Source organism: Anomaloglossus baeobatrachus, chromosome 3, assembly GCF_048569485.1.
Source record: "Anomaloglossus baeobatrachus isolate aAnoBae1 chromosome 3, aAnoBae1.hap1, whole genome shotgun sequence".
In the NCBI taxonomy this organism is placed as follows: domain Eukaryota; kingdom Metazoa; phylum Chordata; class Amphibia; order Anura; family Aromobatidae; genus Anomaloglossus; species Anomaloglossus baeobatrachus.
In genome coordinates, this window is record NC_134355.1 from 483,436,369 (window position 1) to 483,447,560 (window position 11,192).

Sequence of the window (11,192 nt, forward strand, 5' to 3'; positions counted from 1 at the left end):
AAGGACCCTCCCACCTCCCATAGCCAGTGTCTTTCCTGTCCCCATGGGGCATGGAGAGGTTTTGTTTTTTCTCCTATGCTGTGGTGGCCGGCGAACTGCAGTATATATTTTTTTTTTTTTCCCCCCTATTACCTTCAGCCGGACGGCATCGGTCGGGCCTTCACCGCTCCTCCCTTGCTGTTCCCTCACGCTGTGGGGGACCGCTGCTCCAGCCTTCCGGATCCTCCTGAGGGGTGATGCAGGCTGTTGAGCTCCCCGGCCGGCGTCCTCCCTGAGCCGCCGGCCGCCTCCCGCATGCACGCTGCCGGAGCGATCCGGAAGTGCTCCCGGAGGCGGGACTTCTGGTCTTGCGGACTTCCGGTCGAGCGCTTCCGGTTTGCGGAGGCAGCGTGGAGGCACGCCGACTGCGACTCGACCTGCTCAGGACCGGATGCGGGAGGCGGGGAAACGTGCACCGTCACTGGGGAGGCAGGCCCTTGTCCATAAGGGCTGCCACGAAGACATCAGATCATGGTAAGACCGTGCTCCCTGTCATGTCTTCCGCTGCAGCTGCCTCTGCAGAACCCAGTGTGCCCCCTGCTACTGTGAGTATGGAGGGGACTGGTCCCTCGGACATAGGTCTCATCAGTGATTATGGCTCTCTGCTCTGTGTTTTCTAGGAGGACAAGACCACCAAGAAAACTGACAGAAATGAGAAATCAGAGAAGCCTGAGAAGTCAGAAAAAACTGACAAGTCCGATAAGCCTGATAGACCTGACAGAGTGGACAAAATTAAAAAATGTCCCATCTGTATAAAGAAGCTCCCTGCAGTATGGGATAAAAAGCTTTGCCAGCAATGTACGGACCAGGTTATTAGGGCCGAACAACCATCTCTGATAGATGAGTTGCGGTCCATGATGAAACAGGAGATTAGGGCCTCACTGGCTTCTCTCCCTGTGCCTGGCCCTGTTCCTGGCCCTGTTCCTGGCCCTGTGCCTGGCCCTGTTCCTGGACCCTCTCCTCCAAAAAAGAGGAGACTCCAGTCGACCCCTTCTGATCAGGAGGACGCTGATTCCACCTCTGAGGGTCCTGATGAAGGATTTCCATCTGGGGGGTCTGACCAGTCCTTCTTTTTCACTCAGAAGAGTTGGGGGATCTTATTGAGGCAGTTCGGAGCACTATGGGTTTAGAGGAAGTGCAGTCTCTTCCTTCAATCCAGGACGAAATGTTTGCTGGCCTGAAGTCAGTCAAACAGTTGGGATTCCCAGTTCATGCCAATATATTGGATATTGTTTCTCAGGAATGGGAATGTCCTGAGAGGCGGGTACGGAGTGACCTTAGACGCCGGTTTCCTCTGGAACCTTCGGGACTACATTGGGAGATCCCAAGAGTAGACGTTCAGGTGGCTAGGGTAGCTAAGCAAACGGCTCTTCCCTTTGAGGATACTTCCCAACTGAAGGATCAAATGGATAGGAAGGTAGAGGGCCTGATGAAGCGGTCCTGGGAGGCATCGTCTTCCTCTATTCAAGCCAACATTGCCTCCACCTGCGTATCCAGGTCCCTAATTAGGTGGTTGGACCAGTTGGAGGCTCATATTTCCCAAGGGACCCCTAGGGAGGAATTACTGGAATCCCTTCCCTTGCTTAGGAAGGCTACCTGTTTTCTGGCAGATACCTCGGTGGAATCTGTCCGCCTGGCAGCCAGGACCTCGGTGCTTTCTAACTCTGCCCGACGTGCCCTCTGGCTTAAGGCCTGGAGTGGAGACTCCACCTCTAAAATGAGGCTTTGTTCCCTTCCTTTTAAAGGGGATTTGGTGTTTGGACCTGCCCTGGATGATATCCTGGACAAGGCGACTGATCGTAAGGCCTTGCCCGATCCTAGACCTACCAGGAAGCGGTCCTTTCGTCCCTCGATGCCTCAGGCCTCCCAGCCCAGAGGGAAAGGGAAGGCAGGCAGGTGGAGCTATCCCAAAGGTAGAGGGAGAAACATCCTCATCCCTCCACATCAGCAACGTCCTCAGCAGGACAAGCAGTGACTCGGCCCGGGTGGGGGGGAAGACTCAGCGTTTCTTACCCAGTGGCAGTCCATAACCTCTTGCCAATGGGTTCTGAAGATCATCTCGGACGGTCTTCTCATAGAATTCCTTTCCCCCCCTCTTCCGGGTCTCCGAGTCACTGCGCTGGCTTCGCCGGGTTCACAGACTCTGTTGTACACAAAGATTTTAGAGTTAGTGCACTCGGGGGTCGTTTCCCCAGTCCCGAGTCGGGAAGAAGGGATAGGACACTACTCCCGTCTCTTCCTGGTCAAGAAGCCATCCGGCGACGTCCGTATAATTATCAATTTAAAAAGTCTAAACCGTCAGGTCAGGTACCGGCGGTTCAAGATGGAGTCGGTGAGATCAGCTATTCCCCTGATAGGTCTACACCACCAAATGGCCTCTATCGATCTGAAAGATGCCTACTTCCATGTACCCGTCCATCCGGGACACAGACAATACCTCAGGTTTGCGGTGCTTCACGGGGAAGAAGTACTTCATTTCCAATTCAATGTACTTCCCTTCGGGATCTCCTCAGCTCCAAGGATCTTTTCCAAGATCATGGCAGAGGTGGTCGCCTTCATAAGATTGCAGGGTATCTGTCTAGTTCCGTATCTGGACGACTTTCTTCTCATGGCTCCGTCTGCTCCAACCCTCCGGAGCCATGTGGAGAGGTCTTTGGGAATCCTTCGGTCTCTGGGATGGATTCCCAATCTCAAAAAATCACAGTTAACCCCCTCCTCCACACGGCAGTTTCTCGGAGTGCTGCTGGACTCCGACAGACAGGCATCTTTTCTCCCAGAGGGCCACAGGATAGCTCTGTTATCCAAAATCTCGAAGCTCCGCAGGCAGGCTCGCCCAACGCTTCGAGCGGCTATGTCGGCCCTGGGTTCCATGACATCCTGCATCCCCTCGGTCAGGTGGGCTCAGGCCCATTCTCTGTGTCTCCAGGATCATATCCTGACACACTGGGACAGACTCCCGTCATCCCTAAACAGAAGGTTTCGCCTCTCGGAGTCCGTCTCCTCATCCCTTCTCTGGTGGCTGAGTCCCGCCAACCTGCAGGTGGGGGTTGCCTGGACTCAGAAACCCCTGGTTACACTGACCACAGATGCCAGCCTACGTGGATGGGGGGCAATGGTGGCAAATTCCCCATTTCAAGGGGTCTGGAGTCCTTACGTCAGCTCCCAATCCTCCAACTACCGGGAGCTCAGGGCAGTCAGGGAAGCCCTCCTTGCGGCTCAGGACCTCGTCCGGGACTCTCACGTCCTGGTATATTCAGACAATGTCACAACAGTGGCACATCTCCGCCATCAGGGCAGTACACGCTCAGGCGCCCTGAAGTCGGTATCCTCCCGAATCTTTCAATGGGCAGAACAATCTCTGCTCTCCCTTTCTGCGGTCCATCTGAAGGGCTCCCTCAATCTTCAGGCGGATTTCCTGAGTCGTCGGGATGTTCATCCAGGGGAATGGAGACTGGATCAGGCAGTGTTCTGCTCTCTAGTGGCAAGGTGGGGTGCACCAGAGGTGGACCTCTTTGCCTCAGCAGAGAATCGCAAGGTCGCAACATATTTCTCCCTGAACCCAAGGAACGAGGCTTTAGGGGTAGACGCTTTCTGCCACAGTTGGTCCTTTCGCCTCGCTTACGCGTTCCCCCCTCTTCCTCTTCTCGCACGGGCCCTGAGGAAGATCAGAGACGAGGGGGTCCCAACTATACTGGTAGCCCCTCTGTGGCCCCGGAGGAGTTGGTACAGCTTGGTCATGACGCTAGGAATCGACGGCCCAGTCCTCTTAGGTTCGGACCCCAGCTTACTGTCACAGGGTCCGATTTTCCATCCGGCTCCTCAGAAACTCAACTTGGCTGCCTGGCTTCTGAGGCCCGGGCACTGAAGGCTCAAGGGCTTTCTGACAAAGTTGTGGCTACGCTGCAGAAGAACCGTAAACCTGTGACTAATAGTATATACAACAAAATCTGGAAGAGATTTTCCTCCTGGTGTGGTTCTCGGCCTCCTGACCCTTTTCGGCCTAATATTGCGCAGATTCTGGACTTTCTCCAAAGTGGTTTAGACTTAGGTCTTAGGCCCAGCTCCCTGAAAGTTCAGGTGTCAGCACTCTGTGCAGTCTTTGACACGGCTCTGGCAGATCATCGTTGGATCCGTCGGTTCTTTGTGTCCGCTGGTAGACTCTGTCCACGTCGGAGGGTCCTGACGCCTCGCTGGGATCTCAATGTGGTCCTTACAGGACTGTCTCAATCTCCGTTTGAACCTCTGTGCTCTTGTAACATTCGTTCCCTTTCTCACAAGACTGCTTTTCTTGTGGCTATTACATCTGCTCGCAGAGTCGGCGAACTTCAGGCTTTGTCTGTTAGGGAACCTTATCTGACCATCAGAGATGACAGCATTGTTTTTCAGCTGGACCCTTCCTTCCTTCCCAAGGTGGTTTCGGATTTTCACCGTTCGCAGTCCATCGTCCTGCCTTCATTCTGTCAGAATCCTCGGACTTCGGGTGAGGAAGTGTTTCATTCTTTGGATGTCCGTCGGATAGTGTTGCACTACCTAGAGGTTACTGCTTCTTGGCGCCTTGATTCTAACCTGTTCATCCAGCCCTTTGGCCGCAATAAGGGCAAGAAGGTGGCTAAGAGTACAGTCGCCAACTGGATTGTGCGAGCAATTAGAGATGCATACCTCGCTCAGCATCTCTCTCCGCCTACTGGATTCACGGCGCACTCCACCAGGGCTACCTCTGCCTCCTGGGCCGAACGGGCAGGGGCCTCCCCTGAGCAGATCTGCAAGGCAGCTACGTGGTCTTCGCTCCATACCTTCACGAAGCATTATCGTCTGGATCTGGATTCCAACAGGGATTTGGCCTTTGGCAGGAAAGTCCTGCAGGCTGTGGTCCCCCCCTAGGTATCAATTCTTTGGTATTCCTCCTATGCTGTCGTGGAAGGGACTAGAGAAATAAGAATTATTCTTACCGATAATTCGCTTTCTAGGACCTTCCACGACAGCAGGTAATTCCCTCCCCTATGTATTCATGTATTCCTGAATGTGTAGTACTTCTCATATGCTATGGATTCTTTGTAAGACACTGGCTATGGGAGGTGGGAGGGTCCTTTTAAACCTCTTGAACTTCCTGTCCCAATTAGGGCGTGGAGAGACAACCTCCTATGCTGTCGTGGAAGGTCCTAGAAAGCGAATTATCGGTAAGAATAATTCTTATTTCACTTACAGATTAGTAATATGGGGAGGTCATTAACCCCTTATATTATCCCCGATTGCCAATGCCCCAGGGCTATCGGGAAGATCCGGGTAAAGTTCTGGGACTGTCGCATCTAGTGGATGCGACAATCCCGGGTGGCTACAGGCTGCTATTTTTAGGCTGGTGGCTCAATAAGCATGGTTCTCTCCATCCTGAGAATACCAGTCCTCAGCTGTCTCGCTTTATAATGGCTGGGTATCAATTTTGGGGAGGGGGGGGGAGGGGGGGGTGGGGAAGAGACACACGCTGTTTTTTTAAAATTACTTAAGTTAAGAAAGAAAAAAAGCTGCATGCTGTTCCTCTTATTTTGATACACAGCCAAGATAAGTGCACGGTTGGGGGCTGCAGCCTGTAGCCGGATGCTTTGTGTTGAGTATCATAATGAGGGGACCCTACATCACTTTTTTTTATTTATTTTTATACAATGATAGTGACCTGCAGACAGGGTCTGTGATTGGTTGCAGTCAGACGCTGTCACACAGGCTGGGGGCGCGTCTGAGTGCAACTACTCCCAGATTCCGGTAGGCGGGGAAAGCAGTGAATATGCATGAGGCTAATAAACGGCAGCAGAAGAAGATTGTGCGGCCGCAGGAGCAATAACAGCTGCACAGGTGACTCAGCAAGTATAGCTAACTTGCTCCAATCCCCCTATCCTTTCTACCACCATTTTTAAGCACCAGATTCTAGTCCCCAGAGACTTATATGGGGACCGGCGTCCGGCCAGATACCCGGGATCAATTCTGGGTATCTGAGTCTACCCATCACTACTTGTAGGGTAAAAAAAACTATGGCAAAAAAATGCTGAAAAGAATTAACATGATCAATCTTTTAAAAAACATGGCAAAAACCAAGTAGGTTGAGAAAACAGCCAGAAAAAAAAAACGCAGGTGTTGCATGTGCAAGAGATTTCAGGAATCTCACAGCCTTTGCTAGAGCGTTCTATTAGCATGGATTTGCATAAAACCAAGGCAGAAACCATGCTAAAAAAAAAAATAATGCAGAAAAAACAAAACAAAACACACCTTGTGTGCACATAGCTTTAGTAAAGGAGTAGTGTCTACATCATCGGCTCTTTCTGCTGAGGAGTTGTGATCACACTGTAGCCCCCTACATTCATGTTCCTGTCTGGACAGGGTCGGGGGGGGGGGGGGGGAGGGCTGTACCAATACGCTGGTTCATCTCTCCGCTTCACTGCCCATTTTGCTCCCATTCTGCAGAGGCAGAGCTGGTCCAGCTATCAGCATTGAAGAGCACACAATTTTTATAGGAGGGCTTCACTAAAATAGTTCTGTACAGTCTGAGTTTTGTTTGCCTAATCACACCAGTAAGTGACCACTGAGACAAACATATGTTGGGTAAAACCGGCATAATTCAGCCAATCCCCCCCCCCCCCCCCACAAGCCCAGTGGCGATGCCCAGATAGATTGCACAAGACCACCGAGCTAATTTATTAGTCGCAGCAGTCACGTTAAAGACAATGTGCAGAAAAGAGGCAGCGCTGGAGAGGCAGGAGGAGAGAGTAGCAATGATGGGGATTTTTTTTTAATGCAAGCTTTTAGGCTTGAAACTTAAAAAAAAAAAAAAATGTACAGAAAATTCGATCATGGAGAGGACAGGCTAACTGTGCAGATGTTGCTCTTGGTTGGATCTGCATACAGGACTCAAGAGCAGACCCATCCGTAGTAAGTGACAGCACGCTTCCCCTGTATCACAAGGCTGCTGCCAGGGTGGAATGCTTGACTCAGCCACAGCCTTCAAAATCACATCCAATCCCTCACTATCACCTGCTGCCTCAGACTCAAAAGATTTCTAGAACCAGCCCTTACCTTATGAGGCAAGGGGAAGGGGGGGCGTTGGGATGGCCCCCCTCGGAGGCAGGGGAAGGGGGGGGGCGTTGGGATGGCCCCCCTCGGAGGCAGGGGAAGGGAGGGGGGTGTTGGGATGGCCCCCCTCGGAGGCAGGGGAAGGGGGGGATGGGCGTTGGGATGGCCCCCCTTGGAGGCAGGGGAAGGGGGGGGGGCGTTGGGATGGCCCCCTCGGAGGCAGGTGTTGGGATTAGAGATGAGTGAACCTTTGGAGGTTCAGTTTGCTGGCCTCAAACGAACCGACCCTCTATGTGACCAAACCTTGCACAATGAGGTTCAGAAACACTGATTGGTAGGCTGGACTCACACGAGCGTATGGCATGTGATGCGAGAGCATGGGATGCGATATGCTAATGTCCCCCGGCTCAGGCTCTGCTGCGAGCGTAAGCCGGGTGTCATGCGACTGTTAAACCGATCTTGCGATCGGGTCACAGCTGTGAAGCTGAGTGCAGGCGCGGCGGAGGAGAGGGAGGGGTTAATCCTCCCATCTCCTCCACTGTCAGCCTGTGCGTAGATCGCACTGCACTGGGATAACATCCGAGTGCAGTCCGATGTATCTCTCGCATCCATTCACTTGAATGGGTGCGAGAGATACGGCGGTAGCAGCAAAACGCAGCATGCTGCCGCTTTTCTCGCATCCAGAATCTGGATGCGAGAAAAGCTGACCAACAGCTCAACCTCATTGCCTAACATTGGTCAGAGTGCAATGCGAGAATTTCTCGCATTGCACTCGTCCGATTTTCACGCTCGTGTGAGCGTACCCATAGTTTGAGTCTCCACCCCCATACACCCAGTCATAAGCAGATCACTTCCAGGGGAGGGTGGGCAGGCTTTTTGAAACTTTTTTTGTGGCATACTACATCCAAGTACGCGGTTACCCCCAGTGTGAGCCGTTCAAACACTGCGAGCGGCTCACACAGAGAGCTAAGTATACCTGAGCACAGCATTGCTCGTGCGAGTTATGTTCACACATTCATCGTCCGAACCAGAACCTTGATTTTTACATTTGGTGTTTCGTTCGAAAGGAGCTCAGATTCGCTCATCTCTAGTTGGGACAACCCTTTTCCGGTCGGTGGGGGGGGGGGGGGGGTTGGGGTAGATGGTATGACCCTTTTCCGGTCGGGGGAGACGGGATGTTCCTTGTCAAGTCAGGGGGATCGGGGTTGGGATGTCCCCTGTCAGGTCAGGGGGGGGAAATCAGTGGGGGTTGGGGGTGTCCCTTGTCAGGTCGGGGGGGGGGGGAGAAATCAGTGGGGTGCCTCTTGTCAGGTCAGCGGGGGGGGGGGGGTCAGGGTGTCCCTTGTCAGGTCGGCGGGGGGGGAGGGGGGAAATCAGTGGGGGTTGGGGTGTCTTTTCACAGGTCACGGGATGGGGGGGGCTTGGGGTGTCCGATGTCGTCCCTTCTCGGGGGGGGGGGGGTTGGAAGGGTGAGGATGACCCTTTTGAGGAGATTGGGATGTCTCTTCTCAGGTGGTCAGGGTCTGATGTAGCTGGCAGCGACATTCTCTGAGTTGAATGTGGCCAGCGGTGATGAGGGTTGGGGCGATGCTACTGTAGAGGGGCTGGGTCCTCTCCCCTCCTCACATGTGCACCACACGGGAATTAATGGCTTTTTAAAAGAAATATGCCGAGTAACGCTGCCAGGCAATGGCGCTGCCGAGTAGGACAGTGGCAGCAGACACACGGGTCCCCCACTCTGGGCTCCTGCCGCCCGGCACGCTCAGGCAGCCACTGACAGACAATACAGACCTGAAGTAGCCCGGGTCCATAGAGTGTGTGCCGGCCTCAGGCTCCGTCCCTGCCTCCGCCCTGCGCGGACGGTGCAATGTGACTACCAGGGGTGATGAGAACACAGCGAGCAAAGTCCCTGCCCGGCCGCTCCCACACAGCGCTGCGGTCCACAGACCCCCGCCCCCAGCCGACCACGTAGTTACCCGTCGGAGGCCGCTGCGCAGGACAGCACCACAGCCGGCAGGTGCCCCTCACTCACCACACGGCTCCGACAGCGGCCATCAACCGTATTCAAATCTCGAGCCAAAACATAAGCCTTCCTCTGATTGGTGGAAGGATGACAAGTTGTCAGCCTGTCTGTCATTGGGTAAAGTTGAGCATGCTAGGCCCCACGCGCGCTATGATTGGTTGTGACCTTCCCTCCTGGTCTCAGGGGATAACGTCATTCTGATTCTGATTGGTCACTGGTACGTTTGAACGATTGGATGATAACGGACTCGGAACAGTAGACACTGGGGGGCGGGCTCTGTCTGGTGACGTCGTTATAAGACGCTGTCTGATTGGTGAATGTTTGTTTACTTCCGTTATTGGAGCGTGTCTGGGTGCACCGGTTTCAGTGTTCTTCTGAGCCTGTATGCGGCCGGTTGCTCGCTGTAGCCTCGGTACCACGGCGTCCTGAGAGGCCAGGAGTCGTAGTTCTGGCCCTGAGAATTGCGTTAGTTTTTAAGCTTCTAGCTTTGCCCCATGCTGTTTCAGTGTGAGGCTGGTGTCTGAGCTCTCCCCATAAGGCCTGCAACACACGCAAAAAACACGTGCGTGTCTCACATTCCGTTTTTCGTGTCCGTGTTCTGTTTTTGATGTCTGTTTCGCCGGTACGTGTGACATCCGTGTGATGGCGTATGCTCGCCATGCGTGCGTGTTGAATGTCTGTGTATGCGTGAGATACGTACGTGTCATGTCCGTGTTCAGTCCGATTGTCTTGATCCGTTTCTGATGGAAAATGACAATGAAAATGCCTAATCATGAGCAGAGAGGGAAGCTGCACAGCTGCAGTCCTGAGAGCAAGTGAGGCAGGCTACTTTCACACTTGCGTTGAACGGCATCCATTGCGTTGTGTGACGGATGCAACGGATGCGTTGCATATAATGGCACAACAGATGCAACGGATCGTACAAAACAACGGAAGCTTTTTCTTTACAGTTTTAGGCCTGCGACACACATCCGTGCCACCGGTACGTGTTTGCCATTTTTTGCACGTACCGGCGGCACGGAGACACGTTCAACAATGCTACCCTATTGTAGCAGGCACACACACGGAACGTGTGTCCGTGTGCGTTTGTACTTGTGTGCGCTTTTCTACACGCTGACATGTCAGTTTTTTCTCCAGCAGCACGGGTGTCACACGGCCTGCACCCGTTCCACACGGGTGTAGTGTGGATGCGGTCCTGTGTGACATGCGCCGGAGAAAATCACCCGGCGGCCGGGTGCTCAGCTGAGAGCTCTCACATGCCGGCGGCCGGGCGCTCAGCTGAGAGCTCTCACATGCTGGCGGCGCCCGGGGCGATCAGCTGAGCGCTCTCACATGTCGGCAGCCGGATGTTCAGCTGAAGAAACAAAATAAAGTTTCTGTGATTAAAAAAAAAAATGAGCATGCGCAGTGAAAAATAAAGGTTTCCGCCGCTCAAAAAAAACGTTACATGCTGCGTTCCCTCTGCCCGACGCAATGTCAAAATAACGACGCTGCATCGTCCCGCGGATGCAACCCTGACAATTGCGTTACAGTGCGTTGTCCATACAAGTCTATGGAGAATAGCGCAGAGCGTTAACGGACTGCGCTATTCTCCATAGTGACGGACTGCGCTGAACGCAAGTGTGAAAGTACCCTCAGGATATGAGGTTTTGGCGCCAGACATAATGACCTTAATTGACCTGCAGGATTGGAAACAAGTGGAGGTGATGTTTGGATTATAAACGCACACAGACGGTACGGATAGCACACGTATATGCTGCGTGTCACGTACGTGCAGGCACAGACCCATTGACTTTAGCGTGTCCGTGTCTGCGTGATGCCGGAGAAACGCGGACATGTCAGCCGTGTGAAAAAAACGCACACACGTACACACGTTCCGTGTGGCTTTACGTGTGTGTGCCTGTTACCATAGGGTAACATTGGTGCACGTGTGCTCGTGCCGCCGGTACGTGTAAAAATGTACCAAACACGTACCGGCGGCACGGAAGTGTGTTGCAGGCCTAAGGCTGGTTTCAGACGCCCGTGTTTTACGTACGTGTGACATCCGTTTTTAACATGGATTTCACACGTACCC

The 11,192-nt window shown here is 53.3% G+C and overlaps 1 protein-coding gene across 2 annotated transcripts in view; it reads right to left on the reverse strand.

The window, feature by feature from the left end:
• ECT2 (epithelial cell transforming 2) overlaps window positions 1-9,174 on the reverse strand; it is a 303,927-nt gene extending 294,753 nt beyond the window's left edge. For both annotated transcript variants that reach the window (XM_075338550.1, XM_075338549.1), the window contains exon 1: window positions 9,128-9,174. The gene's annotated coding sequence lies outside the window, so the exon portion shown is untranslated. The remainder of the gene's footprint in view (window positions 1-9,127) is intronic.
• Between the last annotated feature and the right edge of the window lie 2,018 nt (window positions 9,175-11,192).